Genomic DNA, 8,572 nt, shown 5'->3' with positions numbered 1-8,572 from the left:
GTGATTAAAGCAACATATAGTAAAACTGTACAGAAAAATCTACAAAAATTATAGTAGCTACCTCATGCTTCACATAGACTACCATAAAAATTTCAAAGCAATTGGACAATCAAAACTTGCTGTATCAAAAATAACAGATGGCAGGGCTATTTCTAGCATAATTAGGAAACCCTATTGAAAAGCGTCAAGCACAGATTTCACATTTTTCCTAGTATCTTTCTAGCATAAGAATAGCACTCACCAATTTTTACCTTTACTGGATCTATAGAAAAATTATGAAAATTCACACAAGATCCATCCATGCAAACAAGAGAATTTCCTAACTCCTACATATAGTGTCCAAAATGTATGAAAATTTAACTACAAGCTATTCATGATATGATCAGTACACCATAAAAATTTCATGCCATTTGGAGCTATACAGAAAAAGATATAATTACCCCTATTTCCCACATGATTAAAAGAGATAATTAGCAACTCTATTTTTCATAACAGAACATGGCATAAATTATATTTTTAATATAAACTAGACATTACCAGGAACTCAACAAAATTGGAACCACATCATTTGGATCTACCAACTAAGAGATACACATTTTTGAATATGTACTCAAATCTGTGAAAAAGAATAAACAACACAAAATGGAAACCCTAATCAGCTACTGGGCCGACCCAGAAGGCCATTGCAGCCCGCGACGCGTGTGGCAGCGCAGCCCAGAACACGGCACGGCCCAGGTCGGCTCCCACCTGAGCTCGGCGGCTGACAAATGGGTCCCTCGAGTCAGCGAGACAGACAAGGGAGGGGAGAAGAGTGACGGCGGTAGCTCGCCGATAGTGACTCCTCCGGCGAAACCGATGGCATCGGCGTGCTCCCCACAATGAGGTGCACACATCCATGCCCTCACTTCAACCTCTACCGAGCCCTAGCAAGGACGATGGCGTGCATGGTGGACGGCGGCGTGGTCTGATGGTGCTCCGGCGAGGTTCGACCCCATAGGGCGCGGCTAAGCTCGGTACGAGCTTCCGGAGTTTGCTACCAAGCTAACCAAGCAAAGAGGAGGGGATGGGAAGGCCTCAATGGTAGTTGGCCACATGGAGCGCCAACTTCGGCGAGGTCTCGTCATGGTGGCGGTGGTGGAAACGGCGAATACGCTCTTACCCAGGCCCAATCGGCACGGCTGTGAGGTGGAGGAGGTAGAGGAGAACACGGCGGAGCTATGGACGAGCTGGCCGATGCATTTTTGCGGTGGTGAACGAGCTAGGTGACAGCAAAGCTTGGTTGGCAATGGCGGAGCTGCTGCTCTATTACTGCTCGCGGGTGAAGGCGACTGGAATGGAGAAAATGAAATGGCGAGTGCGTCAGGCAGGCGGGCACGAGTTCAAGTCGTGGCCAGCAGCGCCAGGACGCCCACGGCACGTGGCAGCGTGGTCAGATGGCCAGTGATGAGTGTCACCCACGCGGCGCTCATTTTTTGAATGCTATCAGGTACTGTAGCTCGCATTCAGTTAACTCGATCAGCCTGACAGCCATGTTTGACAGTGTTTGATCTCTTAAACCGTGATGAATTAGTGGAAGCAATGTACATGAAAGTTGTAGAGTTTAGCTAGGTCTACAACTTTGCTTTAGAAATCAACAGCTAAATCATAGAGGATCAAGAGTTGTATCAAGCCAAAGTTGGCTCAATCAAACTAAAACTACATTAGGACTTAGAAAATTTTTTTAGTGTTGAATCAACCTTCAATAATGACTTGTGGGCCCTTTTTGAACATGTTCTAGCCATTTTCATGAGATGGTCATATTGAGACTTTTGTTCCTTGATAAATTGGCTACAACTTTCGTAAAGGGTGCACATCCATGCAAGGCCTCTAGGTTGGACTTTTGAATCAGTCAAACAGTGGCACTCTATAGGTCATCCTAAGTCAAACCTCCACCTAGAGGGCAATTTAGTCATTTTGGTCCACATGAACAATGTCCCATCAATTACCCTAAGTGTAGTTAAGGTGTATTAGACCATAATTAACCACTCTACACAAGTGCTACACCAACTTCTAAGTATCACATGTGATGAAACAACAAAACACTCAATTTTTACTCTAATGTTGCAATTCCATGTTTCACATGTTTCATGACTTTGTTGTAATTTTAAACTTGTCATATTACTACCATGTTGCCATGTTTCAAGGTATGAGAAACTCATGTTGCATTCACATGTTGCACTACTACCATTCACAAGCAACCAAGTATGAAACAAACATAATTGAGAATGTTGCATATACATGTTTTAGTACAATGGCATGATGAGGTAGATGATGCACATGTTTATGAAATGAAATGCAATTTTGTGGGAGCCAAACACCTAGGGTGTTACAAGGGGCAAATGAAGGTAACCTCTAGCCTAGACACCACATCTACGCTATCGACTACTACTCTAGCATTCGCATAGGGTTATGTGTCTTTATCAGGGCCCTCTACTAGAATATCTGCTACGAGAGCGAACGATGAACCCACAAATAAGTAGGAATAATGCTTAACTAATCAAAAGACTTTATACCATAGAAAACACGAACACTCACTTAGCAGGAGAACCCATTGAGGCACATGTGTTCATTAAGGTACAAGCTTGGGGAGACACTGACAAGCCCGGCGCTTCCCCATACTCTCCCTCATATCTCTCCCTATCCAAGTCTACTAGCTATCTAGGGCCTAAGCCCTTGGAGTGAAGCTCAAAGGTGGAGTGTTCTTGCTCTTGTGTGTTGTCTCAAATGAGGAGGGGGAGGCCTCCTTTTATAGGTGGAGAGGAGGAATGGAGGCCACTCAACATGCCAGGTCAGCGATCCATGTGCTTCTTCACCATGGCCTTTGGATCAAACCATCATAGGATCAACAGTGGAGATGGAGTGGAGTTGTGTTTATTTGCATGCCTCCATGCTTTGAGGTGGTGGAGCAAGGGGAGGTCGGTTCATGGCTATTTTTGTTGCATGCCCAGATGCCATCACCATGGGAAGTCCACCAACAAGCGCTACATGGAAGGAGAACATGAGCAGCACTAGGTGGGGGGCGGTCGACCCTAGGGGGTGGCTGACTCTTGTCCGGCTCCAATCGCCAACATCTTTGCATGGTGGGCTCCTGGCTGGACCTGAAGTGTGTTCCCATGGTGCTTTTGATCTAGTTATGTTAGGTACTATTCTTTGCTCCCTCTTTTATTTAAGCTAAATTATGTGGGTGATGTACTTTGGGATCATTTTGATATATTTTTATGTTGTTCACCTACAAACAAATATTTCACCAAAACTTGTGGAAATGATTAGTTGAAAGTCCTATTTCTAGTTTTGTTGATTATGTTTGATGAATTTTATATAAGTGCTGGCGATATAAAATCTGAGTTAAGAGCTACCAACACTGGCCATGGCCTTAGACTGCTCCACCAAGGGGACACCAACCTCATCTAGGTGCAACTGCGTCGACGCCTCCTACATCATCCCTATAGCCAATAATCCCTCCAACGATGTCATGCAACCCCTAAGTCCATAGGAGAGCCACACTGAGGTCGTCTTGGATATGGTTATCAGTGAGTTCATGAAGTTGCTAACTTAGTATCCCTTCTATTACAAGGAGATGTCCCTACCAGACACAATGCGCAAGATGTTGGTCCCTATCATGCAGGGGACGTTCAAGCAATTGACGTGGTATGATCTGCTAGAGCAGCCGAATAGGAAGATGGAGGCAGTGAGCAAGCTCAAGTACATACTCTTGGACGATGGGTCTACCTCCTCGCCATGTGCTGGGCTGCTCATTGAACTGGTGGTCGACCCCATTATGAAATGGTTGAAGGAGATGTGGACTCCCACCAGGTTTCCACAGTAGGAAAACTGGTATAGTTCTTGCACAACCTACCGCTAGAGTTCTCTCACGCTAGGGAATTTCTACATGATGTAGTGTTGCCTAGACTATCTGACACTACTGATAGGTATGACGCTTCCTAGGAGATTGTTCCAGTTAATGTATTTCTATAGCCATGGATGTCGACCATCGACTAGGACTTGCTATAGCCGATGCTCACCACGGTCCAGAAGTTCCTATTGAAGTGTACTGGTGAAAGCACACACAAAAATTACGACATTATGCTACCATGGAAGCAAGCGGCTTGGCCTAACATTTGGAATGGGTTTGTCGATGGTGTCATCATTCATTATCTAAAGCGTGGACTTGGAAATATCCACAACAAGCCACCATCGGGAGGAATGGCAGCTACGGATGCTCGGGTTGACCACCTGATGAGGTGGGCGTCCGAGATTTCACCCCAAAAAATGCTTGACCTCCTATAGGGCGAGTTCCCTAGAAAAGATTGGTAGGGTGCTCTATGTAGGTGGTTTTTCATGGCAGATTGCGATGACAAGATGGTGTTGCAGTATGAGCTCGCTTTTGGTGGGACTGGTTGGTGGACGCCATTCATCGACAAGCTCATTTTACCACGCTTGGCATCCTGGTTTGTTGCCATTAGTGTCATCCCGTTGAATGAAGGGTATGACATGTTCCACATGCTCATCACTAGGTGGAAGCTGGTCGTGTCATCGGAGTCAATGATGAAGAAGGTCCTGAAGCGCTTCTTGGAGAAGTGGATCGATGAGCTATGCCAATGGTTGTTCCATGCGCAACCCACAAAGGAGGAGGCCATGGCCAAGTGCTAGGAGAGGATGCGGCTCCTGACATTGGATCTGCTTGCCATCTAAAAGGATCAAGATGCCCAAGAGGGGGGGGGGGTGAATTGGGTTAATTCTAAAATTCTTTGCAATAATTAAACCCTACACCTAGCCCACTTCACCCCTAGTGCCTAGAATGTGTTTCTAATGTTCTACCACACAAAAGTTTTGCAACCTAAGTTCCAATCCCACTCTAGCATGACAATTCTAAGAATGTAAAGACAAGAATTGAATTGCTCAAATATAAATGCTTAAAGTAAAGAGCGGAGAAGGAACACGGCGATATTTTGCCGAGGTATCGGAGAGTCACCACTCCCCACTAGTCCTCGTTGGAGGACCCGTGCAAGGATCAAGTGCTCTCTATAGGTTGATTCTTCGACACTCTGTCATGGTGAATCACCCACAACCGCTCACAACTTGAGTTGGGTCATCCACAAGCTCCGCTGGATGATCACCAAACTCTCGATCACCACCAAGCCATCTAGGTGATGGCTATCACCAAGAGTAACAAGCATGAACTCTCACTTGACCACAACAAGCCTAATGGGAAGGGTGGATGCACACTTGCTACTCTCCTTGCACTAATGAGGCCTTAATCTTGGATTCTCAAATCTCAATCACCTCACTAGGCTCTTGTTCTCCAAAGCACTCTCAAAGGTGTTTCCCAGCTAATCAAATGGGCAAGAGACCTATCTTGGATGAATAGAGAAAGTATTTATACCCCCTCATTCAAAACAAACTGTTAGGTGGTTGCATCAGCACTCTACAGGGTGACTAGATGCTTCGATCAAGGTGACCAGACGCTCCGATTAGTTATCCCGCCATAGAGCCATTAAGTTGTGACCAGACTCTAACCTGCGTCCGGTCAGCACTAACCGGACGTGTTCGGTCACAAAATTGCTCTTTGGAACCTTACTGATGTTGATCAGATGCTGGTGCCCAGAGTCTAGGCACTTCGCTATTCAGTGTCCGGTCAGTAACCAGAACCTGACCAACGTCCGATTAGCACTGACCAGACACGTCCGATCAGGATTCTTCCTCTCTAGAACCTTACTGGAGTTGACTAGACTCTGGCACCCAGCGTTTGGTCACTTTTTGCTCAGCGTCTGGTCGCAACTAGATGACTTCTTGTTGATCAAATGAACTGACCAAACACTACTGCCAGCATCCAGTCTCAACCGATTTAGCATTCGGTCAACATTTGACCCTCCATTCACTTCCAACTCGAAATCATATGTGAATGAAGTTTGCTCCAATTGATCTTTGGGCTACTCCTGAGCTACCTAGTGCTAGATTTGATAAGTGTGCTCCACACCTAACCCACTAGACTCACCTAGGTCAAGCTACTAGTCCATACCCCCCCTTAATAGTATGGCCAAAGGAAAAAAAACAAAGTCCTAAACTACTCTAAATGTCTCTTTAACACCAAACGACACTGGGAACTAGTCCATCCTTAACCTTGTTGTCCATCCTTTGAAAACCGAAATGATTTCCATCGTAGGGGCATGACAACCATGATTGCCCAATCAATTGCCATTACCATGACCTAACTTAATTGCCTCTACAAAACACACATTAGTCATAGTAATCTCGTATTGTCATTAATCACCACAACCCAACTAGGGGCCTACATGCTTTCAATCCCCCCTTTTTGGTGATTGATGATAATACAACCTCGAGTATGAAAAAGAGATGAGGTTTTCAACATGCTTGGTTCATATAAGTTGTTGACAATAAGAACAAAAGAGTTAGGCATGCTTATATGACCTAAGCCAACATGATGTACTCAATAGATATGAAATTAGCATGAGTACAAGAAATAAAGCTCATTTGAATCGGAGTAAAACACGGAAGCAAACCAAATGAGCATAATGAAGTGACATGACATATCACATAAGTATCACACATATCACATAAATATCACAATCACACGTATGTAGTTCAATGCATGAAAGTAAACATGAATGCATAGTAATGTATCACACATAAAAAGCCAATAGTAATAAATCATAAGCTCCCCCTAGATATAGCGCTCCCCCCTAGATCTAATCATACTCGATCCCTCTCCCCCTTTGGCGTGAAGCACCAAAACCTAAGGGTCTATCAGTGGGGCAGGAGCAGATGAGTTGGGCACTGAGGTGCGATGAGCGATCTAAAACTGGGTAGCATCATCCTCTGATCCAGAGCTCTGAGTAGTCTGACCCTCTATCGCTAGAAATGAAGCTAAAGCAGTCTAGGTCTACTCTGGAACCGGTGTGGCCTATGACTCTATAGGTATCACTGTAGCATGTGGCTCTGATGATGCAATAGATGAAGGAAGCATCTCTATAGTCCTAGTAACTGGAGCGACTGTGGAAGATGTAGGGACTCACAACTCTAGCAGTATAGGCTGCCCTATCAACTCACTGAATGTAGCACCAAGGCTCCTAGAAACTAGGGTGTCAGTCACAAGCACTAAGGAACTCTAAGCTAGTGTGAAGCCCATGACAATAGGTGCGAAGGAAGGACCCTAGGCTAGCATTGGTGAAGCAAACCACTAGGACACCTGCTCTGTTGGTGAAGCAAACTATGTAGCTGGCTATCCCTGACTCTGAAGCGCACTAGGCTATAAAGCTAGAGTCACTATAGTGGTGATAGGCTGGCCGAGCTAAGGTGTAAACTATGGTAGTGCAGATCCAATAGCAGTAACGACATGCTACATAAAACCAAATAACTACTACTGGATCAGGAGCTACTGCTACTGCATGGCCTACTGCTACTGCTGTATGGCCTGCTGCTATCTCTAAAACTCATCTTGTCAGGCCTAAACTAGTGCAAGGGCAACTGTGGTCTCCTAGGCCTGGCGTGCTTGATCCTACCTCATCCGCTCAAGAATAGCAAGTAGAGCGGGGCCTATCCGTGGTGGCTATGGTGGAGCTGAGCTAGAGCCACCGACCTCACTGTCATGTCATTGAGGAGGCATCTAAGGGATATCCTGGTAGTCATCATCCAAACTATCACTAGGGTCGCTCTTGACCATACCCTCCTGCTGAGCATCTAGCTGCTCCTCCTCTATCACTACTACGCCCCTAATGATCTCATCCTACTGGGCTACAGTCTCTAGCACCTCTAGGCGATGGCTCGGCTAACTAGGTGTCCTTGCTCTGCTATGACGAAGCATCTAGGTCATGTTATATGAAGGGAACTTAGTAGTAGCACTAGTATACTCTACCATCGTCTTAGGAGACTTCACTATAACTGCCTTGTGAATCAAGAATGTGATCCAGTGAGCATATGGTAGCTGTTTGTGACCTCTGAATCTCTCTACAAGTGTATCCTCCATCTTAGAAAGAATGACATCCCATATATCAAACACTGTCTGCTGCATCAGAGAGTTTAGTTGCCACAGCTGAATGTGAGTCAATCCCTCACGATAACACATCCTCAGGAGTAGGGTCCTCCTCATGATAGCATCAAGCAATCTAACTATAGGAGTAAGGTCTCTAGGTGTCCTACTCGACCCCTTACTGAAAGGCTCTATGAAGCAAGGTCGGACCAGATCTGTGGGAGGCACAAGACCAGCATGAGGGCATCTAGGAGGCTCTATCTGACCGTAGCAAACCTCATGTAGGCAAATGGGTGACTCTAGAATCCTAAGAATCTCTCTAACCCTCGAGCTCATTAGCCTATAGTCATGGCCTCTGAATGTGAAGTGTATGAACCTATGCCCTGGGTCAATCCACAATGAAGAGTAGAACTCATGGACCCATGATGGAACATATCTACCTATCCGTCCAAGTAGGTCTGTCAACCCTGGCAAGTAAGAGAGGTGAGGGAGGATCTGCTCTCCTACTGCTGCTACAATTGCCTCAATGGAGCAAACCCTTTGTGA

Source organism: Miscanthus floridulus, chromosome 8 (assembly GCF_019320115.1).
Source record: "Miscanthus floridulus cultivar M001 chromosome 8, ASM1932011v1, whole genome shotgun sequence".
Lineage (NCBI taxonomy): Eukaryota > Viridiplantae > Streptophyta > Magnoliopsida > Poales > Poaceae > Miscanthus > Miscanthus floridulus.
Note: the sequence above shows the minus strand (reverse complement) of the source record.